The 27,415-nt window shown below is 42.1% G+C and overlaps 1 protein-coding gene across 2 annotated transcripts in view; it reads right to left on the minus strand.

The window, feature by feature from the left end:
* The window catches only part of fhit (fragile histidine triad diadenosine triphosphatase), a 1,333,995-nt gene that overhangs the window by 59,694 nt on the left and 1,246,886 nt on the right, over positions 1 to 27,415 (minus strand). The window contains exon 8 of one of the 2 annotated variants that reach the window (XR_015759402.1): positions 17,255 to 17,289. The exons of the other annotated variant lie outside the window; for it this stretch is intronic. The gene's annotated coding sequence lies outside the window, so the exon portion shown is untranslated. The remainder of the gene's footprint in view (positions 1 to 17,254; positions 17,290 to 27,415) is intronic. 2 annotated transcript variants of the gene reach the window in all.

The following is a 27,415-nucleotide window of genomic DNA, read 5'->3' on the forward strand; positions in this document are numbered from 1 at the left end:
TTATACACCTCTATCAGGTCTTCCCTCAGACTCCTATGCTCTTAAGAAAAAAAGACTTAAATTGTTCAACCTCTCCCTATAACTCAGACTACTGAGTCCAGGCAACATTCTTGTAAATTTCTTCTGTACTCTTTCCAGTTCAATTACATCTGTTCTATAGCAAGGTGACCAAAACTGAACACAATATTCCAAGTGCGGCCTCACCAACGTCGTGTACAACTGCAACATAACTTCCCAATTTCTATACTCAGTTCCCTGACTGATGAAGGCCAATGTGCCAAAAGCCTTTGTCACTGCCCTGTCTACCTGTGACTCCCCTTTCAGAGAACCATGCACCTGAACTCCAAGGTTCCTCTGTTCCACTACACTCCTTAAGGCCCTACCATTCACCATGAAACCCCTAATTTGATCTGACTTTCCAAAATGCAAGACCTCACACTTACCTATATTAAAATCTATTTGCCATTTCTTGGCCTAAGGGCTGATCAAGGTCCTGCTGGAATTTCTGATATGGGGGTCGAAATGTGTGGCACTGGAAAAGCACAGCAGGTCAGGCAGCATCTGAGGAGCAGGAAAATAGACATTTCAGGCAAAAGCTCTTCAGCAGGAATGTGGGGGTGGGGGGATGGGGAAGGGGACTGAGAGATAAATAGGAGGGTGGGGGTGGGGCTGGGGTAGGTAGCTGGGAAGGTGATAGGGAGATGCAGGTGGGGGCTGATGGTGATAGGTCAGAGGGGAGGGTGGAGTGGATAGATGGGAAAGAAGATGGACAGGTAGGACAGTTCAAGATGGTGATGCCGAGTTGGAAGCTTGGATCTGGGGTGAGGTGGGGGGAGGGGAGATGATGAAACTTGTGAAGTCGACGTTGATGGTCCCAAGGTGGAAGATGAGGTGCTCTTCCTCCAGGCTTTCGGTGGCTTGGATTTGGTGGTGGAGGAGGCCCAGGACTTGCATGCCCTTGGCAGAGTGGGAGGTGGGTTGGCCACAGGATGGTGGCATTGTTTGGTGCACGTCCCAGAGATGTTCCCTGAAACATTCCATAAATTGGCGTTCTGTCTCCCCAGTGTAGAACAGACCAGATTGAGAGCAATGGACATTGTAGATGAGGTAGGTGGATCTCTGCTGGATGTGGAAGGATCCTTTGGAGCCTTGGATGGAAGTGAAGGGGGAGGTTTGGGTGGAGGTTTGGCACTTCTTGTGGTGGCAAGGGAAGGTGCTTGGAGGGTGAGTTGTTGGGGCATGGACCTAACGAGGGTGTCACGGTGGGAATGGTCTCTGCAGAATGCCAATAGGGATGGGGAAGGAAATATATTTCTGTTGGTGGGGTCTGATTGTCGGTGGCAGAAATGGTGGAGGATAATGTGTTGTATGTGGAGATTGGGGGGTGGAAGGTGAGAACCAGGGGGGGTTTCTATCTTTGTTGTAGTTGGTAGGGTGAAGTTCAAGGGCATAGGTGCGGGATGTACTGGAGATGTGCTGGAGGGCATTGTTGATCACATGGGAGGGGAAATTACAGTCCAGGAAAATAGGCCTTGTGGGATGTCCTGGAGGGAATTGCTCCTTCTGGGAGCAGATACAGTGGAGGTGGAAGAATTGGGAGTAAATGATAGCATTTTTACAGGGAGGGGGGAATGGGAGGACGTGTAGTCCAGGTAACTGTGGGAGTCGGTAGATTTAAAGTAAATGTCAGTGTTCAGTCGGTTGCTGGAGACAGAGACGGAGAGGTTCAGAAAGGGGACAGAGGTGTTAGAGATTGTCCAGGTGAACTTATGGTTAGGGTGGGAGGTGTTCATGACATTGGTGAACTGTTCAACCTCATCGTGGGAGCACGAGGTGGCGCTGATACAGTCAACAATGTAACAGAGGAAAAGGTGGGAAATGGTGCCAGTAACTATTCCATGTATCTGAAGAAGAGGCAGGCATAGTTGGGACCCATGCAGGTGCCCATGGCTACCCCTTTGGTCTGAAGGAAATGGGGGGATTTGAAGGAGAAGTTGTTGAGTGTGAGGACCAGTTCTGCCAATCAAATGAGTGTGTCCGTGAAGGGTACTGGTTGGGTCAACAGGAGAGGAAGAAACAGAGGGGGTGGAGATCTTTGCCATGGCAGTTGGATGTGTACAGGACTGGATATCCATGATGAAGATGAGACATTGGGGCCAGGGAAATGAAAGTCGTGGAGGAAGTGGGTGGTGTCCTGAATGTTTGTGGGAGAGTTCTTGGACCAAAGGGGACAGGAAGGTGTCAAGATATGAGGAGATATGTTTGGTGGGGCAGGAACAGGTGGAGGTGATGGGTCGACCGAGGCAGTCAGGTTTGTGAATTTTGGGTAAGAGGTAGAACAGGGTAGTGTGGGGTTCCTGGACTATGAGGTTGGAGGCTGTGGATGGGTGATCCCTAAAGGTGATGAGGTAGTGAATGGTCTAGGAGATGATGGTTTGGTGATGGGGTAAGGTTGTGGTCAAGGGGGCAGTAGGATGAGGTGTCTGTGATTTGGTGCCTGGCTTCAGTGGCGTAGAGTCGGTGTGCCAAACTACCAAACTCCCCCCCTCAACCTTGTCCGCTGGTTTAATGGCAAGGTTGGGTTTTTAGCAGGGGAAGTGGAGGGCTGTGCTTTGCGAGGGTGAGACAGGCTGAGGTGGTCAATGTCACGGTGGCAGTTAGAGATAAAGAGGTCAAGAGTGGATAACAGCCATTCCCTCTGCAACTCCCTTGTTAGGTCCATGCCCCCCCATCACCCATCCGCCACTCCTGGCATCTTCCCTTTCCACCGCAAGAAGTGCATAACCTGTGCCCACACCTTCCCCCTCTCCTCCATCTAAGGCCCCAAAGGATCCTTCCACATCAAGCAGAAACTTTCCTGCACATCCAAACACCTTATCTACTGTGTCCATTGTTCTCAATGTGGTGTCCGCACACTGGTTCCAACTCGGCACTGCCCTTATGACCGGTCTTACTTGTTCATCTTTCTTCCCACTCATCTTTGCTCCACCCTCCTCTCCAACCTATCATTACCCCCACCTCCATCTACCTATCATACTCTCAGCTACCTTCCCCCCCAGCCCCACCCCCTCCCATTTATCTCTCCACCCCCTTGGCTCACAAGCCTCATTCCTGATGAAGGGCTCTTGTCCGAAACATCAGTTCTCCTGCTCCTCAGATGCTGCCTCTCCTCCTGTGATTTTTCAGCACCATACTCTCGACTCTGATCTCCAGCATCTGCAGTCCTCACTTTCTCCTAAATCAGTGGTTACCCTTCACTTACTGTGCCATGAAACCCTGTGTACAGGCAAGCCTCCTTGACTTGACTGAGGCCTGCTAACAACCATGACAAGGTTCCTGGCTTTGCGTCTGTACTAAATGATGCAGCAAGACGTCATGAATAGGAGCCTCGTATCTCTAGCTGAGGTGGCAAATCCCAGAAAGGAAATGCAACCCAGGTGGGACAAACCAAGGCCTTCATGTCCAGAGGTAAGGATATTATCAACATGCCAGAAGAGCATTTTCCACAACTTCTGGGATTTTTACAAGCAGCATGGTGGTAATTTGGCTAGGTAGCAGCAAATTACTTCCACGGGCATCAACCACATGCTCCTCACATCCATGGACAGTGGCAAGAGACATCTGCCACCCTCTGGGAACCATTACCAGTCCACTTACAGTACGCTTCTGCACTTTGATGCTGCAGCTCAGGCCGCAAGGCAACTATTATTGTAATACTGCAGCAAGGGTACTGCATGCTTAGATACATGGACTCTTGGTGAATGGAGAGTGTTGTAATTGGATGTGTTTTTAAGGCATGGACAGTAAAGGGTTATTTAGATTTGCACTTGGGGCAGACACCAAAAATAAAATATTAAAATGAAAGCACTTTGCATGAAGCCACCTGGAAAGCTATTCTTGAACCTGTAATTAGATTAGATTCCCTACAGTGTGGAAACAGGCCCTTTGGCCCAACAAGTCCACACCGACCCTCCAAAGAGTAATCCACCCAGTCCCCTCTGACTAATTGACCTAATATCATGGGGCAATTTAGCATAGCTAATTCACCTGACCTGCACATCTTTGGACTGTGGGAGGAAACCCACACAGACGCGGAGAGAATGTACAAACTTTACACACAGTTGCCCAAGGCTGGAATTGAACCTGGGACCCTCGTGCTGTGAGGCAGCAGTGCTAACCACTGAGCCACCATGAAATTGTGGTACATCCATTGACAACTAAGATTCCCAAAAGCATGATCTTTATTTTGGTTTGAGTACAGAAGTGCCAAATGGGGTGCAAAATTAGCTCATTGGCAGCCTGAAAAAGAAACCTTTTCTACAAGTATTCATACGAAAATGATAAAAACCTCATGCTTTAAGTTAGGAATAGAATTGCATTTGTAAAAGCCCTAGTGAGTTATCATCAGTGAGTGCACTCAATTCCTTAGTGTGCTAAACTCTAATTGGCACATTTTCACAAGGCTGTTAGCAAGAAAACATTGGGTAGGACGTTTGACCTTGCATCCATTTTCCAGGCATCAACATGCCCATTATCAGGTTGCCCAATCCCATGCACTTTAAGGTTGGCACCAAATTAGTAAGGGTGCGCTGCAGGCAGTTTCTTACAAAGCTTCGAGCTCCTAAACTCACTAGTCAGAGCAATAAAGCATATCAAAGGTCTTTTGCCAGAAATGTGTGAGTGCTTGGGAAGAGCAGGTTGAACTTGCTGTGCTCAGTTTTTTGGTTCAACAGACTCTAACTCGCCATCCTAAAATTGTGGAGGCAACTTCAAACATTTCAAACAATCTTCCAAACTGATCTTTCTATGGATCAGGAATGTTCCTCCCATATCTACCAGATTCCTAAAGACTACAATCTGACCAGTCTTACCACTCTTCAATTCTTCACCCTGCCCTGGTTGAACTTACCCGAGGGCTCCTACCAACAAGGCAACTGACTGAAATGAAAATTTGGCTTCACATTAATTTGTTTCTTAAGGTACAGCACGCATTGGCAACAAGCCACAAATAAAAGAGAGGCTTGGGCATCAATTCTGAGTGAACGTCAGATATCCTCATTTAGGCTCACAGTGGAAGTGTGCTGTTGGGTATGAGCTCAAAAACAGACCATGACAAATTTTTGGCCCATTTTCTTTGCTTCAATTGGTGTGAAAACGGAGCCAACTTTGTATGAGTTGGTGCAAGATAAAAACAGTTTTGTTATGTCTGTCTCTCTGTTTCTTCCTTCCCTTGTTTACTTATTCCCCATTACTGCATTACTCTCATTCTTCTTCACAGTCTACCCCAACCATAGAATATTGAACTGCCACTATGTCCTTGCACGGTAGTCTGCTCCTGTCATGGTGAAAGCCACGCTGACTTATTTACATCCCCTGACAACCTGCACCAATTCCTCTGCTGCATGACACCAGGTCCTGGTGCCTAACCCAGACCTATATTTTTTCTCTCTCTCATTCATGTAATTCAGTGAAGGAAATTTTCAATTTCAATTTTACTACAGCAGTGAAAAAAATCTCAGGTGATTCCTATGAAGCAACATAATAGGTAAACTGGGCACAGATTCAAATTTTACGAGAATAGTTTTTGACCTCTCAACTTAGCTACCAAGATAATTATGATGGTGTTAACCTTTAAAAATATTTATATATGCCATGCAGTTAAATTACATTCTGATTTATTCAACGTTGTGATCGCGGTAACTGTGCAAGCTAGCCATGTGTGAAAACACTCTGAGGGAGATTGTGGACCACTGTTGCCTCAGTACACATTTATATTCAGAAATTAACTAATATTGACTCTGCGTAGTCCATATAATTGCTGCTCTCAGCTACAACAGAACTGTAGCACGGAATCCAGCTGAAAATGTAATGACTTTTTCACTGAAGGTGACTAATTAAGCAGGCTTTCAATTATTCTCAGATTGTTATGTGGAAACATTTTCACAGTTAGGAACAAAGCCCAACTGGGTAGTAGTTAGAGAAGTGTAGATAATAAATAGTAAAGCACATAGTAACGTGTACCTAGAGCAAAACTACATATCAAGGAAAATTTACTAGTAACATAGATTCCATGACTAGAAGTGATATGCACAGCTGAAGAGTAATTGAGTTGAGTTGTATCTTAGTGCTGTATATGTGTTAGCTTGATTGAAACATTTTGATCAAACATGTCATAAATAGCTGCTGATTGCAAAATATAAGAAACTCATATAGTCACCGTTTATGGATTATATTGTAATTTTACTGCACAATAATCAGTAGAGGAGACAATTTCTCTGATACCTAAACCCTTTCTCACTATAACTCCATAATCGTGCTATTGCAGCAAGATTTAAAACACAGCATAATTCCACATTACAGTTTGATCAGATTTTTCTTCAATAAATGTTATACAAGGCTGACAATATTTAACCTGTTGATGCATCACCTTTCAGATACACGCATAGGAAAGAAATAAGAAATAAAATTCTATCAGTTTTCTATCTGAATGAAAATCAAGTTTTTCTGTATAACCCAATCTCCTGGAAAATAATTTGATTGTGTGTCAGCTAGTTTTATTGCATTGATTCCTAAGGGAAGTGAATAGAATTTCAACGTCATTTACAGGTATTTTCCTTCTGCCAGCACTTTAATGCACTTTCATATGGTTGGCCTCAAACATTGTAAATCACAGGGCAAAAAAACACATTGGAGCCGAAGGCTGCCTATCTGTCATCTTTAATATAACCACACGGGATCACTCAGTCACACAAACCTTTTCGTATGTGCTTATTGTCCTTTTTCATTTTAGCAATGCCACAGTCGTCCTGAACAACAATGATGTATTACTCTCTGAGGCAAGCAAAAATAGAAATAATAGGAGCTCCCTGAACCTTAGATCCAAAAGGGGAAGCCAAGAACAAAGCGAGAGCTTCCATGAAAGAGAAAAAGAAAATCACACTACTCCTAACTCCACAGGGTAACAATGCTCAATTCTGCCTAAGTTCTTACTGCTCCCTACCCAATAGTTACAGAAATTGTTTGATGCTTTTAGCAGAACTCGACCTGTTCTGGTACAAAAATCTTTATTTTCTTTTTAAAGCTTGGATGAGAGATAAAGGATGCAGGATGATGCTCAGTGCCATGTTTCAATGCAAGAAAATAATGATTTGTAAGCTAAGTGTTTCACATCCAAAATGTTATATCTTTCTGAAATGTACATAAATATTCATTCTATAGTTCTAACTCTTCTTTAAATGTCCTTTATATCTAATAACAACTGACTTGATATCAGAAAGAGCATGTTTTAAAAATGAGGTTTCTGTTCTGTTTTGTTTTGGGGTAGCAAGGTGGCTTAGTGGTTAGTGCCGCTGCCTCACAGTATCAAGGGACTAACAGTATCAAGTTCAATTCCACCCTCAGGTGACTGTCTGTGTGGAGCTTGCACATTCTCCCAGTGTCTATGTTGGTTTCTTCTGGTTTCCTCCCACAGTCTAAAGATGTGCAGGTGAAGATGGATTGACGATGCTAAATTTTCCATAGTGTTTAGGTGGATTAGACATGGGAAATGCAGGGTTAAAGAGATAGGATGGAGGGGTGTAGATCGGGTTGGGATATTATTTGGTGGATTGGTGTGGAGTTGATGGACTGAACTGCCAGTTTCATGCTGTAGAGACTCCATGGTTCTACCCAATTTGTCATCTTCCACTGTCCTATTTTCTCATTAAGCCAGCAAGGTGGTGCAAGCTACAGGCTCAGCAGCAACTCACTGAAGGCTTTTGCTTTGCTGCTATATGACCAGACTTTCTTTCGCCTGCTTATTTCTCCACCCAAGATAGAGAACATTCTGCTAAGATATGTCTATCCTGTGGTGCAAGGTTGGTGAAATGTGTTCAAGACTGTGTTTACAGGAGTGCCCAATCACTAAAAGCAGCACATACCACCCATGCAGAGCTAGACTGACAATATGTGATGCAACAAAATTACAAGTACTACCTTCATGTGGCGAGAAATAACATCCGTATGATGATCTACTGAAATACCAAGTGATGAAATTACTCAGTTGTTATCATGCCTTGGACTGTTACAGCTGTATGTTTAGATTGTACTTCTTCCATAGACACAAACCTGCATGGTTCTCCTTTCATAAATTCAGTACATCCAGATTCTCTTGGACACTTGCCATCTGAACTACACTCTTAAGAGATAGCACTCTCTGGCTAGACTGCAAGCGCATTGAGTCCCTTTCATCTTTATCTTGACTGAAAGTAATTTCTCTCACTCTTAACTCTATAAAGGTTTCTTTTGCACTATGTTATACGATACATAATATACACTAACTGACTTAAAATCTTTTTGCTCCCCTTTGAATCTCAATCGTGTTTCTCTCGGCTCTGCTGAGTCCGAGTAGCATCAATATTTACGTCATTATTCACATATTTATTTCCCAGCTGCTAAAACTACAGAACTGAAGAAGTTAGCTACTTTCTGCTATAATCCCAGCTGACATTGCCACTCGCCAAGACAGATCCCAGAAGGAAGTCTGGATTGATAGCATGTACTTAGGTTCATTTAACTTGGTCATTCACTGAAACATAAGCCTTAACAATATAACAGTCTATTTCACAAAGGGAAAAAAATAAACTGAAACAAACCAGGCTATCTAAATATTGAACACAGTTGAAAGATCATAAAACACACCACAAAATAATGTCACATATAACTGCCAAAGTGATCACTACAGCATTAGATCCAGAGAGAATACCCCTGCATCTCCCTTTCAAATTCAATTCAACTAATTCTTCCCCATTCTGCTGAACTGTGAAGTTTTCTGACATGAGGACTCACAAAACTAAAAACTTATGTTTTCAGTCTTTTAAAATTCTGAAGATTTCTAACCAAGCACTTCTAGTCTGGGAGCTGCACAATCTAACTTCTTACTCAGGTAACTTATTGTCTGAACTATCCTGTATTCCTTTCCAGGAGATAAAATTATTTTGTGCTTTTAACTCCAGACAGATCTCCTCTGTACTGCTCAAAATCTTCCAATCTCTAAGTTTCCTGAGCCAATATCAATCCTTGATTATTCCTAAACTAAAGTCAAGCTAATATCCTTCAATGTTTACATTTTACATCATAAACCCAATACATTACGCAGAATCTTCCATTAACACTCCATTGATCCCTGCTGTCTGATAGGTACCAGATTAGGTCAATGTTCTGGAAGAACTGGTTGACATAGTTTTTGTTTTAAGACACTTCACAAAAGTAATCAACACCCACTGGCCACTAGTTTGACATGCGAACTCTAAAAACTGCAAGTTATATAACTTTTCTTCACATTGCAAAGAAGTACCAATCAGAATTGTTCCCATTTAGCTATGAAATATGTTTCATGTTGCTAATAAGTGATCATTGAGTGTAATTAAGTGTCAGACTTAAACTGAACAATTTAATGTCGGACCATATTTTAATAATTCATTCCAATTATCAAGAAATGAAAACTTGAATGAGGCCGAATGTTAACATTAATAAGAGCTCAAAAAAGCTTGTACACCATTATTATTTAACAGATTAATATCTAATTTGTGTTGTCATAGATTATCTTTGCCCTTAAGTAGGAAGAAAAGGGCCTTTTATTCAAAGTATTCCCCATTTTCTATGAAAAAGCTTATAACTTACTAACATTCAGTCAGTGGCCTACTACTTCAAATGCTGCTTCTCTCTCACTCATGTTGGTCACCAGTTGGAATTCAATGCGCCAATGGGCTGAGAAGTGGCAGATGGTGTTTAATTCAGATAAATGTGAGGAGCTGCATTTTGGGAAAGCAAATCTTAGCAGGACTTATACACTTAGTAGTAAGGTCCTAGAGAGTGTTGGTGAACAAAGAGACCTTGGAGTGCAGGTTCATAGCTCCTTGAAAGTGGAGTCACAGGTAGATAGGATAGTGAAGAAGGCATTTGGTATGCTTTATTTATTGTCAGAGTATTGAGTACAAGAGTTTGGAGATCATGTTGCGGCTGTACAGGACATTGGTTAGGCCACTGTTGGAATATTGCGTTCAATTCTGGTCTCCTTCCTATTGGAAAGATGTTGTCAAACTTGAAAGGATTCAGAAAAGATTTACTAGGATGTTGCCAGGTTTGGAGGATTTGAGCTATCGGGAGAGGGTGAACAGGCTGGGGCTGTTTTCCCTGGAGCGTCGGAGGCTGAGGGGCGACCTTATAGAGGTTTACAAAATCATGAGGGGCATGGATAGGATAAATAGACAAAGTCCTTTCCCTGGGTTGAGGGAGTCCAGAACTAGAGGGCATAGGTTTAGAGTGAGAGGGGAAAGATATAAAAGAGACCTAAGGAACATCTTTTTCACGTGTATGGTACGTGTATGGAATGAGCTGCCAGAGGAAGTGGTGGAGGCTGGTACAATTGCAACATTTAAGAGGCATTTGGATGGGTATATGAATAGGAAGGGTTTGGAGGGATATGGGCTGTGTGCTGGCAAGTGGGACTAGATTGAGTTGGAATATCTGGTCGGCATGGACGGGTTGGACCGAAGGGTCTGTTTCCATGCTGTACATCTCTATGACATTAAAGGCTTCGAATATTATAAACACTGACACCCAGCATCGAAATAGCTAGGTAGTGGAGACCTTCTTTTCTGAAGAATGCAATGCTGTACATCTGGGGTTAACATTTATCAACAAAAGAGAGGCAGTGGAATAGTGGTAATGTCATTGAACTAATAACCCAGTAGGTCCAAGATAATGTTCTGGGGTCAAATTCACAGCAGATGGTGAAAATTGAATTTAATAAAATCTGGCAACCATGTCATAAAAATTCATCTGATTCATAATGTACTTTAGGGAAGGAAATCTGCCATCCTTACCTGGTCTGACCTAGATGCAATAACTTTTAACTGCCTTCTGAAATGGCTGAGCAAACCACTCAGTTCAAGGGTAATTACAAATGGGTAATAAATGGTAGTGATTAGATTAGATTCCGTACAATGTGGAAACAGGCCCTTTGGCCCAACAAGTCCACACTGACCCTCCGAAGAGCAACCCACCCAGACACGTTCCCCTACATTCACCTCTGACTAATACACCTAACCTTATGGGCAATTTGCACCATAAATCATTTTTATCAATTCTATGTGCACTCAAATACAGAGTCTTTTGTTTTGTCTTTTTACTTTTGTTTAAATCTCTACCCCTATCTACTGTTCAACATTTGTACATGCTGTCCCTAATTGTTTTGCTCTGATCATTATTTCCATTATAAATGCTTCCATAAGGCTCAGCAATACATATAAACTTCCACTGTTACAATCAGCAGACGTTTGAATACTTTAGTCCATTGCCAAATATGTATTCTTGAAAATTCAGTTATCTTTTTTCTCTTTAAAGTCACCTACCCTTAATGTTGTAATTCAGTTGAAATAGCAGTCTCTTGTGTGACCAGTATTTGAAATGAGGTGCCAATATAGTGTAGCTACAGGACTACATACATGCTAAAGTTGCATGGAAGTAGCATGTTACAGGCAGAGCTCGGCAATCCACTTCCTAAAAGATCAGAATCGTATTCCTGCTATATCAAGAGTATTAAAGTGACCGGAGGAGGATGGTCTAAGGATGTCTGCGTTGATGGCAGAGTCCAACAGTTCAATGTAAATGTCAAGCCTGAGGTCTTTGCAACCATTATCCACCAAAGATGTTCATCTTGGACTCCTCCTGAGGTACCTAGCATCACAGCTGACATTCTTCAGTCAATTTAATTTATTCCATATCAAGGATATAAATATATTTTTTCCTCTCAAGAGCTCCTCTTGAGGTTTTCTTGAGGGCTACTACTTGATTTTGGGGGCTACTTTTTGGTTTTCACAAATTCCTTCATTAAGTGATGCACTCACAAAAAAACAACAGCTGTATTTGTGTTGACATATGGAGGATTTGGACTCATAAGGAAGCAAAATTAGAATGATTCAACAACATCTACAAAAAATCATCATTGCTCCATTAAACTTAAAACCACAATTAAAAAGGAAACCATACATTTCCTCGACACCACAGTATTTCAGTTGACATGGCAGCCTTGCCATTCCCCCGTATACCAGTCTCACACCCTGGGCTCTGGCCATGCCAGCATCATCCTTTGGTGAGGCAATATCACGACCCAGTACCCAGTCCATCAGCTTTGTCCCAGGGTCCAGACCTTGTCAGTTTCATGATTCGGAGATGCCGGTGTTGGACTGGGGTGTACAAAGTTAAAAATCACACAACAACAGGTTATAGTCCAACAGGTTTAATTGGAAGCACACTAGCTTTCGGAGCGACGCTCCTTCATCAGGTGATTGTGGAGGACTCGATCGTAACACAGAATTTATAGCAAAAATTTGCAGTGTGATGTAACTGAAATTATACATTGAAGAATTGATTGTCTGTTAAGCCTTTCATCTGTTAGAATACAGTGATAGTTTCACTTCTTTCATGTGTAAATCACAAAACCCTTTTTTTAAAGTTGCATTCTCAGGTTAGCTGTTAACAATGGTGATAGCTAGACAATATGTTGAAGGTGTTAGCCCTCTGTGGTCTCTGTCTATGACCTGATGTTTAGATTGATTCCAATCTAAAAAGTGAAATAACAGAGTTTTACATAAATTCATGCAGTTTTTGAGCTCAGAGTTCGAGATGAATCTATGTGGTTTTTGAGCAAAGTGCAATGTAACTCTGAAAGTACCAAAAAAATTCACCACACACAATATATTTGTGTGCATGTGGGTCTTTGTCTGTCTGTGTGTGTGTCTGTCTGGGGTGGGGGTTGTGAGTGTGAGAAAATGTGTGTGTATGTGTGTGTGTAGTGAGTGCAGAGTGTCTTAAGTCTGTGAGGGGGTGCATGTGTGGGAGTCTGTGTGTCTATAAGGGTGTGTGTGGGTGTCTGTGTGCGCGTCTGTGTGTATCTGTGTCCGTGTGCATGTGCACATAGATACCACTATGACGCGTGGGAACACCTCCCACCGTGTACATGGCAGGTACTCATGTGACTCAGCCAACATTGTCTATCTTATACGTTGCAGGCAGGGATGCCCAGAGGCATGGTACATTGGGGAAACTGAGCAAAGGCTACGACAATGGGCGAATGGGCACCGCACAACAATCAACAGACAGGAGGGTTCCCTCCCAGTTGGGGAACACTTCAGTGGTCCAGGACATTCAGCCTCGGACCTTCGGGTGACCATCCTCCAAGGTGGACTTCGGGACAGGCAGCAGAGGAAAGTGGCTGAGCAGAGGCTGATAGCTAAGTTCGGTACCCATAGGGAGGGCCTCAACCGGGACCTTGGGTTCATGTCACATTCCAGGTGATCACCATTGCACTACACACACACAACCAGATATTCCTACACACACACACACACTCTCACATGCACACGGACACAGATACACACAGACGCGCACACAGACACCCACACATACCCTTATAGACACACAGGCTCCCACACATGCACCCCCTCACAGACTTAAGACACTCTGCACTCACTACACGCACACACATACACTTTCTCACACTCACAACCCCCACCCCAGACAGACACACACACAGACAGACAAAGACCCACATGCACACATATATATTGTGTGTGGTGAATTTTTTTGGTACTTTCAGAGTTACATTGCACTTTGCTCAAAAACCACATAGATTCATCTCGAACTCTGAGCTCAAAAACTGCATGAATTTATGTAAAACTCTGTTATTTCACTTTGTAGATTGGAATCAATCTAAACACCAGGTCATAGACAGAGACCACAGGGGGCTAACACCTTCAACATATTGTCTAGCTATCACCATTGTTAACAGCTAACCTGAGAATGCAACTTTAAAAAAAGGGTTTTGTGATTTACACATGAAAGAAGTGAAACTATCACTGTATTCTAATAGATGAAAAGCTTAACAGACAATCAATTCTTCAATGTATAATTTCAGTTACATCACACTGCAAATTTTTGCTATAAATTCTGTGTTACGATCGAGCCCTCCACAATCACCTGATGAAGGAGCATCGCTCCGAAAGCTAGTGTGCTTCCAATTAAACCTGTTGGACTATAACCTGGTGTTGTGTGATTTTTAACTTTGTCAGTTTCACTTCCTGTTCTCCATCCCAAATCCTTCTGATCTAGCCAGCTTTGCTTCCTGATCCTCCTGACTGTAGTCTCACTCACCCCACTTATCTGACAGTAGTACTATGTGTCACTTACTTATCAAGTCAGTAATGCTCAGTTTGGGTTCAGCTAGGGCCACCCAGCTCCAGGTATCCTCACAGCCTTAGATCAAGGATGAATAAAGAGCTGATTCCAGATTCAAGGTAAGAGTGGTTTCCCATCATAGCAGATGAAATCAAGGGACCCTCAAAATTAAATTCAGTGGGAATTGGAGGAAATATCTCCACTAGCTCTGGAAGATGATTGCATTTGTTGGAAGCCATTATCATCCCTGGTTTGGAATAAAATTGCTCTTCTTCACAGTCGCTGAGTCAAAACCCGGAACTCCCTTCCTCATTGCACCTTGGGAGTTCCTAGATCAAATGGACTGTAGTGGCTCAAGAAGATGGGTCACTGGTAGCATCTCAAAGGAAACTAGCAATGGGTAAAATATTGCTGACCTCACGGCTTTGTTCGTATTTCATGAATGTTTTTTTTTAAATCACCTAAGCCCTCAGATGTCACAAGTAGGTTTCTTCCTCATCAACTGTTCAGGGATGCTATTAGACATCTCTAGAGCAGCTGCAACTTGAACCTGGAGAAAGTGAGGACTGCAGATGCTGGAGTACCAGAGTTGAAAAATGTGGTGCTGGAAAAACACAGCAGGCCAGGCAGCATCTGAGGAGCAGGAGAATCGATGTTTCGGGCATAAGCCCTTCTTCAGGAATCTTCTTCAGGCAACTTGAACCTGGGCCAATTGGTCCTGAGGTAGGAACACTACCTCTGTACCACAAGACTATACTGTTTGCAATTCTGCAGCTATTGAAGCAGTCTATGTCCATATGCAATAAAACCTGGATAACTCAGAGGCATATTCTTCACTTGTCTAGATGAGGGAAGCTCCAACACTTATTTGCTTTGTGCTTCATACATGTTTGTTCCCTTAAATGTCTGGATCAAAGCTTCTGGCTCAGTGACAGGGACACATCTGACTGAACCACAATGCCAACTGAAACAACACTCACAAAGCTCAACACTATTTTGATAAGAGCAGCCAGCTGTATTGGTGCTGCGTACACCATCATTCATTTGTTTCACCACCAAAACATCCTGACAGTAGTGTGTACCATCTATAAAATGCACTGCGGGATAGCGGCTTGGATCTTGGATCTTTCAAGAGCATCTTCAAGTCCACGACTCTTAACACATAGAAGGGCAAAGACAACAGATACATGGGAACACCACCAGCTGCAAGATCCCCTCCATGACACACAGCACCCTGACTTGGAACTACTTAACTCTCCTTCCCAACCTCTTCCCTCACCTGAGACACAGTGACCCTCAGGTTAAACCACAACCAGTTGTCTCTCTCTCTCTCTCTCTCTCTCTCTCTCTCTCTAATGAGAGAGAAGCCCTGTCATCTGTTAGGACTAGGATGACTTTATTCCTGTCATTGGGTCATATTAAATATTCGAGGAGAAAGTGAGGTCTGCAGATGCTGGAGATCAGAGCTGGAAATGTGTTGCTGGAAAAGTGCAGCAGGTCAGGCAGCATCCAGGGAACAGGAGAATCGAAGAAGGGCTTATGCCCGAAACGTCGATTCTCCTGTTCCCTGGATGCTGCCTGACCTGCTGCGCTTTTCCAGCAACACATTTCCAGCATATTAAATATTCATAAAACAAATTCACAAAGGTTTCAAATTTGATCATGCAGAGGTGACAACATTTATCTGAAATTTCGTTAAGGCCATTAGCACACATGATGAATGATAGAAATGATGTCAGTGTGGAAAGGGTTAATTAGGGTGGTAGCAGAATCCCATGGATCATGTGTTATCCATGATCAAGCATATCTGTGCAAGGCCTTCTGCAGAAGGGCAAACTTTACCTTTTATTTGTCGAACATGATAATGTGAACCTTAAACCACTTAAAATTAATCAGTGCCTAATTACTGGTTTGCAATTGCGTGTGAGGAAATGATTGAATTAGAAGGCTTTTAAGTGACTGATTTAATATGGAAGTGGAATCTGGTTGGAAGGTGATAAGAAAGTTAGGGTTGGATAAACAAGTAGGGTGTGACTTTGCAGTGAAATATTGCATTACAGGATGAGATAGGCTAGCGTGCAAAGTGACAGGTTCCCAAGAATGAATAGTAAGTAGGCTTGTGGTGAGAAGATCCACACATGTTTAAACAATAGCTGGGTTCAGGAAGCATGTACAGTGTGATAGAGTAATAGTGATACAAATAATAAGGACACCAGATCCAGCAAAAGGAAATCATTAGCTCAGAGATTGTGATCAACTCTCCTGAATTGCTCACAAGCCAGTCAGTTGTATAGGGATCAGTAGTAAGTGTTGGTAATTCCAGTGATACCTATATCCCAGAAATGAAATTTTAAAATATTATTTCAAGGTGGCACAGTGGTTAGCACTGCTGTCTCACAGTGCCAGAGACCCGGGTTCAATTCCCACCTCAGGCAACTATCTGTGTGGAGTTTGCACATTCTCCCCGTGTCTGCGTGGGTTTCCTCTGGGTGCTCTGGTTTCCTCCCACAGTCTAAGGATGTGCAGGTTAGGTGAATTGGCCATGATAAATTGCCCGTAGTGTTAGGTGAAGGGGTAAATGTAGGGGAATGGGTCTGGGTGGGTTGCTCTTCGGAGGGTCGGTGTGGACTTGTTGGGCCGAAGGGCCTGTTTCCACACTGTAAGTAATCAAATCAAATAAAGAAAGTAATGTTTATGCAATGCCTGGGAAACGATGTCATTTCCTGCAAGTGCAAGAGTGATAAATAACGGGAGAGGCTCAGCACACGCACACACACACACACACTGTGCTGACTTGCCATGACTTAAAATGACTACAGTACCCTGTAAGCTAAAACTGCAACATTGTAGAATGAAAGGCAATATCCACTTATTTATCAATGGCTAATCCTGTGTTCTTTGATGGTATATATGAAGTCTAGCAATTAAAGATTACATTATTTTATAAATGTTTCCATCAATGTAATCGTGCCTGATTACAAAATAATATTTTTTAAAAATGGTGCACGTTTATCCAACACATGAGAAAATTACTCACCACTTGGCATAAAGCTGCAGTCATATTCAGGAAATCTAAAAGGAAAGTTGGTATAAAGAAGATTAGAGATTTACATTTTTAGCAAACGAGACTGTCAAGGATTACAACTTAGGTACATAGTTGGAGAAAATACCAGAAATTTAATACATGCCATTACAATACAACGTTGGCCCTCATCGTGAACATTGGATTCCCACAGTGGAAAAAGGTTTTTCATTCGCCAGCAGTAATGTTTGTCATTGATGAATGCAAAGATTCATTAACATAAGAAAATATATTTTAAAGGCAACATAATTTCTCTGATTTTACTTGAACTTAACAACATACATTAAGTGACTAAGAATCATAGGTCATTAATTAACAGCAAGTTATGATTTTCAATTTGATAAATTGGGCAGGTCCTGCTCTCTGTGTTATGGAGGCAGGATGCTTGCCCGCCAGTTTGCTGTTTTTCTATCAGCAACTTTTCTCAGGATGTTGGGCATGATCCAGCAATCTTCCCAATGTGATTTAAGGACCCATGAAGATTATCAACAAGCTTTTATCAAGGGCCAGTTTGGAACTTTTGAGAGACGCACAGGTTACACAATGGATCAGGAAGAGTCCAAATGGAAGGAGGTGACAGCAGAATGGGGATGGCTTTTCAATTCAATTAGGTAAGGTCATAAAAGGGCACAGGACTGAGAAGGGCACTCAGTCAGTGGCACAGGCTCCATTGGGTGAGCCCCACTCATGGATCAAATAATCTGTGCATGTTTATGTAGTAAACTGTAGGTATCATAAGAGGGGAGTTGTCCACTCAATATATAATGTCATAGTCATGGCAATCATAGAATTTCTGTTAATCTTTTCCCAAATTTGCCTAAATTGTAATCTTTGGGAGTTTTGTTTGCTATATATCTTTTGTACTTGAGAGTGTAGTTTGCCTATTGTCAAAATGATTAGTCAATGTTGTTTTCAGGCTGTTTGTTCCAGAAAAATTCTTGAAAGTTTAAATCTTGCCTGGTGATCCTTCCTGTCAGCTATCAGAAATTCAAATAGCTTTTTAAAAAGTTATCAGTCTTCAGGAGACTCATAACACTAGCACTAACAAGTACGACAGTTAGCTCAGGGTTGCAAGACCCAAGATCACAGAGTAATTAGAAGAAATGCAGTTAGTTTATCAGTGGATAAGTTAGAATGAGATTCCACAAACAATGTGCCTGCTTAGCTTAGTTTCACGCATGCTAATCTCTATCTGAGCCAAAAGCCACTTTGGGCTAAAAGCTGATTTCAGGCCATGAGAAGATTGCCTAGGCTATGACTCCATGGCAACACCATGAAATCCTAATTTAGATGCTGACTTTTTTGCCATGGTAAAGTTTACTAGTTAGTGTCAAAAAGTCATTATTAATCTTGTATCTTTTTGTAGATATCTGATTTGTAAATATTATGGAAAATGTAAAAAAAATCACTTGTTGTATCACAGTATGTGGGCACAACAATATTGACTATTAAAGTCTATTTGCAGGCAATGCAAGCAAGTGCAGCCTATAGAGTTCATTCCAAAAAGACAGGGATGCCGCCTCAGTGCAATGCACTTTTGTAGATCAGCTGTCTAACTTTGCCTTCTCTTTAATGCAAGAACAATATTTATTAATTTTTGCAGTACCCTTGTGTAGTCTGGTGCTGGTGCTCTGATTGAAAATCTTAAATCTAAATCTGGGAATTTACTCTGGTAGTTAGGAGCAAAATGAAAATTCTTCCAAAATGTATACAAAGCTCACTTTGCATATGGAGAAACTGAGGACTGCAGATGCTGGCGATCAGAGTTGAAAAGTGTGGCACTGGAAAAGCACAGCAGATCAGGCAGCATCCGAGGAGCAGTAGAATCACTCTCCTGCTCCTCGGATGCTGCCTGACCTGCTGTGCTTTTCTAGCACCATACTTTTCAGACACACTTTGCATATGACCTGAATCAGGTATATACTAAATTTCAAGCTGAATTCCAACCCTTTTTTGAGTGGGATATTAGAAGTGGTGGATCAAAGACTAAGTATTTGTCCATGAGGTAGGACAGTATTATTGTGTGATTTGGATGAATGCAGAGTATACTACATATTGTGCTGATCAGTTGACAAATGGACTCTGATTGATGGGGTCATTGCAATAGTTAATGCATCCATTAATGCTAATCGACAGTTAATAGCCAAGCTTTATTAAATTTTAAACCAGGCAGGTTCACTTTGGTAGGTCAGGCCATTGCTCTGAGAAATCAACCAGTGAGTAGCTATCATCGTTTGTTTGAGTTGAAAGAACAGGGCCCTTCGCATTGAGATAAGTAGCATTAATATACTTAGCTTCCAGTACACACGTGTTCTAAATTGATATTCCTGAATTATTTGTCAGCACAATTCATCACACATTCAGTATTATCTAGAATTTGTTGTCCAGTTTCAGAATCACATCTATTATTATATATTGTGTTGTAGGTTTTGCAATCAGCACTCTCCTCTCATGCAGTTTAAATATTAGTTTACCCCTTGAATTTGTGTTCATGCAAAATGTCCTGATGAATGCAAAATGAAAAGCTGGACTAAACACATCTTTTTTCAGCAATACTTCAGTAGATAACAAGCCATGAGTGAACATAAACAGCTAAAGAATGAACATTTAATATGTAAATTGAAAGGTGACTGCTTTAAGATTACATTACTTTGGAGGAAAATGTTATAACTTTCTTCATTGAAGCTGAGCAGGAAATGAAAATTAATTACCCTTTAACCTAGAATTTGCTATATTTATATAAAAAAAGGAAGTGCAACCTTGCATTTTTGAAATTGGATCAAAATAATATATTCAGGTATGAGATGATTTTCTTTGTGAATTTACATAAAAATATATATTTAGTTCTTATACATTTTGAAGTTTCTTGTAGGTAAATTAGACTTTAGCTGAGGTTATAGAGGCAATTTGTCTTAAAATCTTCAAATTATTTAGCTCTTGAGGAAGCAAAGCAGTCCTTGTAATTATTTTCATTAAATGTTATTATAGATTAATGTGAAAAATTATATGACAGAGCTGATCAAGTTACAGAAGATAATTACTGATAGGTTTACTTTCGTATTAGTCACAATATCCAGGGATTTTATTATTTTGAATTAAAAGTTTAAACTAGAATTAGACAAAGTGCAAACTCTTAATTATTAAAATGCATTCTGCATCATAACTTGAAACAAAACTACTGACGGTGTGGCATAATAGTGTAAACATTTCATAACTTGATGTAATGAGCTCAGTTTTTCCATTCCCTTTTAAATGTTTTAATCAGTGCAATGGAGCAATTGTCAAATTGTTGCTGCAAATCATTATGAATCTTATGTGATGACCAGGATGTGGTTTACTTTGATAAACAGTGATTTGTGCTAAATTAGCTGAGTGGTACATTCTAAATAACATCCAAAATTAAAACAGTGAGAAGAACATATAGCCTTGGAATCCTTTTCTCACGCAAAGTACACAAAAATAGTTCTGAATTTCCATGAGCTAAACATTAATGCTAAGTCACTTGCATCTGACTGCAAGACGAGCATAAATTTGAATGTACTTGAAAGAAAAGTCAATAAATTGGGAAAGTTGAAGTGGAACAAACTTATGAATGCAACTTATGAACATCATTAGTAGCTTTTCCCATTTCAGAGGAATAAAGGCCCAGGTTCCTGCTCCTATATCATAGTCAAGTGATTATGAAAGTAAACACCTTAGGTCAATATCAGATCAGTCAGGAGACATCTCTAGTTAAATAAACTGGCTAAAATTGTAAAGGTACCAGAACAGTAGGGCCACTATTTCCCATGTAGTGTTTACTGCAAATGGCTCAAACAGGGAGTTGACTTTTATGTCGTAAGTCACTCTTCAATAAAGGAAAAGTAATAGAAAAAAAGTCAAAATATCATTGGAACAAAAAAAAATTATGCCACTCTGGACAACTGACACAAATTTCAGAAATGTTAGGTTGGATTTAATACAGCATCTGGCAGTGGGAATCAATATAGCTGGGCCTACTGAATCGTAAGAGTGACCCCAAGATTGGACAGTCAGTATCATCAAATCCTGCCCAAATTACATGGGAGAGCAAAAGAAGCAGAGTGAAATGCCCAGTCACTAATGCCCTAATGTCCATTAGTGAGGCAATTTAGTGACGGCTCAGGGATTAAATGGGGACACATAGCTTTCATTTTCTATTTGGTTTGCCAACAGCCTCCTGGGGAATAAGCTACTAAATGGTCAGGAAACCTGGAGCCAATTGAGAGACCTGACATTAGGTAGGAGTTGGCTGTTGAGATTCACACCCCACCCACCCCGCCACCCCCCACCTTTGCCATTAAGCTCTCTTTCACTGGCTGCAAGCCCCATTCTGTAGTCCCCATCGCATCCTCACATACCCTTTGGCCTGGAGTGCTGCAATGAATCTGGAGCAATGGTGGGTGCAGAATCAACAGCAGACACTCGTCCTACTGGCACCATCATAACAAGCTGGCCTCTGATTGGTCAGCAGCTCTTAGTGGTTGACACGTCAACCATAGGAGGCTTGAATCTGAGAGATGGTTGGATGATGGCCACTACAGTCTCTGAAGAGCACTTGATTCTATTGAACCCCTTTCCATAGGAGTGATGGAGTTACCATCATTTCTCCTGTCAGTGGGCACGATACCCGTCAGCTTGTCAAAACCCAGACTATTTTTTCCATAAGTAACCATAAGTAAGAAAAGCCAAGCTTCACAATGCATTAGGAAGTGGTAACCAGATAGACATATTGGCCCGGATTTTCCGCTGACTGGTTATTCGCCATTATACCGCACTTTAAAGAAATTGCCCAGGAACTTGGATTTTCTGCTGGACAATTCCTCTACATATAGAACCCTCAAAAGCTTACATATAATTGGAGACATTGGAGGCTTCCAACCTGTGTTCCTTCTAATTTTCTTTCCAGCTGCATGGGCCTCCAAAGTGTGCATGGCAGCAACTTCCATAAACCTCCTCAAACTGGAGGTCAATGCCAGGAGTAGTGTGCCAACAGCAATCATCACTTGCACAACATTGGAGCGGCTACACATTAGAGGCACTATTGATTCTAGCAAAATTCAGTGAAATAATCACTAAGGAATAAACAGATAATTAAATACATAGTCTAATTCCTGGGCAACTATTTAACAGACTCCATACTTAACTCACACACTCCCAAGCACACCTCCTCCAGTTCCCTCCAGCAGACCCTGACCTGATATCCTTGCTTGGAAACCTGTCATTCGTGCCTCTTGGACAATGACCCCCCCACCCTGGGATCTAATCTGACACCCTTCTGGGGACCCAAGAGCCTCCGCCCTGAGATCCGACACCCTCAGGCACTGCAAGAGCCGATTTCTTCACAACCACCGACCCCCATCTCCACCCTAACTCAACACCCCTTCTTCTTATTGCACAACTTTGCCTCACTATCCTTTGGGAGATGGCAGAAATCAGCTGGAGATCTTGAGAGTTCAATCACTTGAGCCTTTCAGGCTGCTGTCAGATGAAAGAAATTGTACTGAAATGAGGTGGTTAGCAGTCTGGGGTCAGATCCTTCAGCCTTTGCAGCTGATGAACACGGTGTATTGCTGGGAATGGAAAGGAAATAAAGACAAATATCTCAAATGGGAAAGGATACACACTGATGCAAAAGTTTCCTTTGGAACAGTTCAGATTATTTGGCTTTAGACTGTGAACTGTAACATAGACAAACTGAAATTAATACTTATCTACAAGAGTGAGAATCAGGCTCCACACATACGCATCTAGTTCAGTTACTCCAATCTGGCAATTCAAATAGAGCAGCATTGAAAAGATAAAGTGAACAGGGTCATAAGAACACCAGGGCAAGATAACATGAAGAAACAATAGCAGATAGTAGATAACATGGTACAAAATAAACCACACAATGTTGAGGTGCTGAAGCAACAGAGATTAGTGATCTTTGTGAAGAATGGCTATATACTGTTGGGCACCACAGTAAACGTTATATGTCAGTTAATGTATCTATGAAAAGTAACAAATAGTGAGATTGAAGCATGGAATAAGTTGAAGAGTTAAGAGAATTGATGCTACAGATATAGAAATGCATTAGTACCTATCTGAAGCTCCTCGAGAGGAATTTGTATAACTTTAAATTTCAGAGAGCTCTTTATCTCAACGTTGTGCAATCCTTCTTCTTTACTTCATTCAACAGAACAAACAACAATAAATTGGACTACACATGCAAAAAAGCTTTATTCAATATGTCCCTAATAACTACAATTGGTGCACTTTAACTAAATCCCTTATTCAAACATTGCTTTTCTCCAATTCAGCCATTTGCAGACCTAAAAAGCTGCATTTATTCTGACAGTTCCCATACTATTCAAGCACTTATATTTTAACTTCCATCAGAGACCTTTGGTGACACTTCAATGCTGGTTGATCCCATCCCTCCCTTTATGAGACAGTTGCCAACCATATATGTCTCTGCACAAAAATAGACAAATTTAGATCATATCTCCATGGTAACTACAAAACAGGCACAGAGCTGAGAAAAAAAAGTATTTTTCCAGTTCTCATGACGTTACAACATTTTCCATCACTGAACTGATAAAAATTTTAAAACGACAGTGTGTCCCTAAAAATTACTCACTCTATTACAGGGCTTTATCTTGTGTGAATGCTTTAATTCAATATTTGTAAAATATTGTACTTTGATATGTGACTACTTGAAGCTTGAGCTGTGATATTTAAATGGAATTGTCTACTGTTAACAGGTGGCTGATCTCACTATGCCCTCTCGTTAATTTGATTTTTTAAAATTGGGACATGGAAATTTTCTATGTTTTCATGCTGACCCAAAGCAGAACAAAATACAGTTTATTCCAATCTCTTCATGTTAGTGATATTGTTGGATCTCACAGAAGAACAATTTAACTGTAGGAGGTGGAAGTCCTTGTTGTCATTTTGAAAGTATGACAATGAATGTGTCACTACTAGCTGAATTACATAACTGAAATTGTAACAGCAATTTCTGAAGTGGGCAAGGAAACCATTCTTTGCTTTCAATGGGATCGTTTTTGATCAACAGCTGAAATAGTATTTAAAGGGGCAACCACTTGCAGGAAGTTCAATGACATAATTGCTTCCTTTCTATACTATTTGTCTTAATATTCTCCATAAAAATGTACACGCATATTGCCATTAGTATCAATTTAAGTTATGTGGAGGAACAATGGAGGAAGTGGGACAGTGGCTTCAGAAATCAATTGAAGCTGTGACTATTAGAAAACTAGACGAAAGTGAGTACTGCATATGCTGGAGATCAGAGTTAAGATTAGAGTGGTGCTGGAAAAGCACAGCAGGTCAAGCAGCATCCGACTTTCCTGCTCCTCGGATGCTGCTTGACCTGCTGTGCTTTTCCAGCACCACTCTAATCTTGACTATTAAAAAACTGCAAGTCAAATGGCTGCTCACAGGGTGTGTGAGTGCATATTTTTCCTTTCCAGACTCTTGACTGGAATGGAAGTTGGACACTGCTATATGACTAAAGTGCTGGGACAGATTTGCAACTTGAAAAATCAAATGATGCCCATTTTTAGCTATTTAAGAATTTGTTGCTTTTGTAACAGCATGATTGTTACAATATTGAGTTGAAACAGTACTTTTTTATTATTCATGCATAGGATGAGGGTGTTGCTGGCTTGGCCAGCATTTATTGCCCATTCCAAACGGTAGTTAAGAGTCAACCACATTGCTGTGGACCTGGAGTCACATGTAAGCCAGATCAGGGAAGTTGAAACTTTATTGCTGGAACAGCACAGCAGGTCAGGCAGCATCCAGGGAACAGGAGATTCGACGTTTCGGGCACAGGCCCTTCTTCAGGAATGAGCAGAGAGTGTTCAGCAGGAGAAGATAAAAGGGAGGGAGGAGGGACTTGGAGGAGGGGCGTTGGAAATGTGATAGGTGGAAAGAGGTCAAGGTGAGGGTGATAGGTCGGAGTAGGATGGAGGCGGAGAAGTCAAGAAGAAGACTGCAGGTCAGGAAGGCGGTGCCGGGCTGGAGGGATCCGGCTGAGACAAGGTGGGGGGAGGGGGGATGAAGAAACTGGTGAAGTCCAAGTTCATCCCCTGCGGTTGGAGGGTTCCCAGTCGGAAGATAAGACGCTCCTCCTCCGACCGTCGGATTGTTGTGGTTTGGCGGTGGATGAGTCCAATGACCTGCATATCCTCGGTGGAGTGGGAGGGGGAGTTGAAATGCTGTGCTACAGGTTGGTTGGGTTGGTTCGTCCGGGTGGCCCAGAGCTGCTCTCTGAATCGCTCCGCAAGCAGGCGGCCTGTCTCCCCAATATAGAGGAGGCCACACCGGCTGCAGCGGATGCAGTAGATGATGTGGGTGGAGGTGCAGGTGAATCTGTGACGGATATGGAAGTTTCCTTTGGGGCCTTGGAGAGAAGTGAGGGGGGAGGTGTGGGCGCAAGTGTTGCACCTCCTGCGGTTGCAAGGGAAGGTGCCGGGAGTGGAGGTTGGGTCGGTGGGGGGTGTGGATCTGACAAGGGAGTCGCGGAGGGAGTGGTCTCTACGGAAAGCTGATAGGGGAGGGGAGGGAAATATATCCTTGGTGCTGGGGTCTGTTTGGAGGTGGCGGAAGTGACGGCGGATGATGCGCTGTACATGGAGATTGGTGGGGTGGTAGGTGAGGACCAGTGGGGTTCTGTCCTGGTGGCGGTTGGAGGGGCGGGGCTCAAGGGCGGAGGAGCGGGAAGTGGAGGAGATGCGGTGGAGGGCACCGTCGACCACGTCGGGGGGGAAATTGCGGTCCTTGAAGAAGGAGGCCATCTGTGTTGTACGTATTTTGAACTGGTCCTCCTGGGAGCAGATGCGGCGGAGACGAAGGAATTGGGAGAATGGGATGGCGTTTTTACAGGGGGCAGGATGGGAGGAGGTGTAGTCCAGGTAGCTGTGGGAGTCGGTTGGTTTGTAGTAGATGTCCGTGTTGATTCGGTCGCCTGAGATAGAAACAGAAAGGTCTAGGAAGGGGAGGGAGGAGTCCGAGACTGTCCAGGTGAATTTGAGGTTGGGGTGGAAGGTGTTAGTGTAGTGGATGAACTGTTCAACCTCCTCGTGGGAAGGGTGGCAGCTGCCTTCCCTAAAGGGCATCAGTGAACCACATGGGTCTTTCCTGACAAGTGACAATGGCTTCATGGTCATCAATGAAAACTCTTTGAGAAGACTCTCAAAATAGACTCTTATTTTCAGATTTTTACTGAATTCAAATTCTATCAGCTATTGTGACAGGATTCAAACCCAGATCCCCAGAACATTATCTAGGTCTCCGCATTAACAGTTAAGAACCTGTTATAGGAAGGATCTTATTAAGCTAGAAAGGGTTCAGAACATATTTACCAGGATGTTACTGGGAATGGAGAGTTCGAGTTACAAGGAGAGGCTAGAAAGGCTGAGACGTTTTTCACTGGAGCATAGGAAGTTGAGGGACAACCGTATAGAGGTTTGTAAAATAATGAGGGGTATTAAAAGGCAAATGACAAGTGTCTTTCCCCTGGGGTTGAGGCCATATTTTAAGGTGAGAGAAGAAAGATTTTAAAAAGACATGAGGGCAACATTTGTTTTACACCAAGTGGTTTGTGTGTGGAATGAACTTTCAGAGGAAATGATGGATGCGGGTACAGTTACCATGTTTGAAAGATGCTTGGATAAGTGCATGAATAAGAAATGTTTGGAAGGATATGGGACAAGCACAGGCAAGTGGTACTAGTTTATCTTGGGACTGTGATCTGCATGGATCGGATGGACCAAAGGGTCTGTTTCTGTGCGTTATGGATCAAACCAGACCAGACTGCCTCAAAATATTTGAAGAAGGTAGCCTAGACCGTAACTTTTTCTTATTTTAAAGGGAGATGTGAAGTGTCATGTTCCAGATGTGATCTGAGTGGTCAAACTATTTGCGCTAAGCAAAACACAAATTTATTAAAAACTATAGTTAAAAGACAACTCAAGAAAGAGGAATTTAGAATAACTTAATTAATAGAAAGCTTAACCAAATAATAGCTACAGTAGCTAATACTAATTAACTGTTCCAACATAGTAATATCCCATAAACACACTCCTT

This window comes from Chiloscyllium plagiosum, unplaced genomic scaffold (assembly GCF_037043375.1).
Source record: "Chiloscyllium plagiosum isolate Xiang-an unplaced genomic scaffold, Cpla_swu_hap1 HiC_scaffold_14, whole genome shotgun sequence".
In the NCBI taxonomy this organism is placed as follows: Eukaryota; Metazoa; Chordata; class Chondrichthyes; order Orectolobiformes; family Hemiscylliidae; genus Chiloscyllium; species Chiloscyllium plagiosum.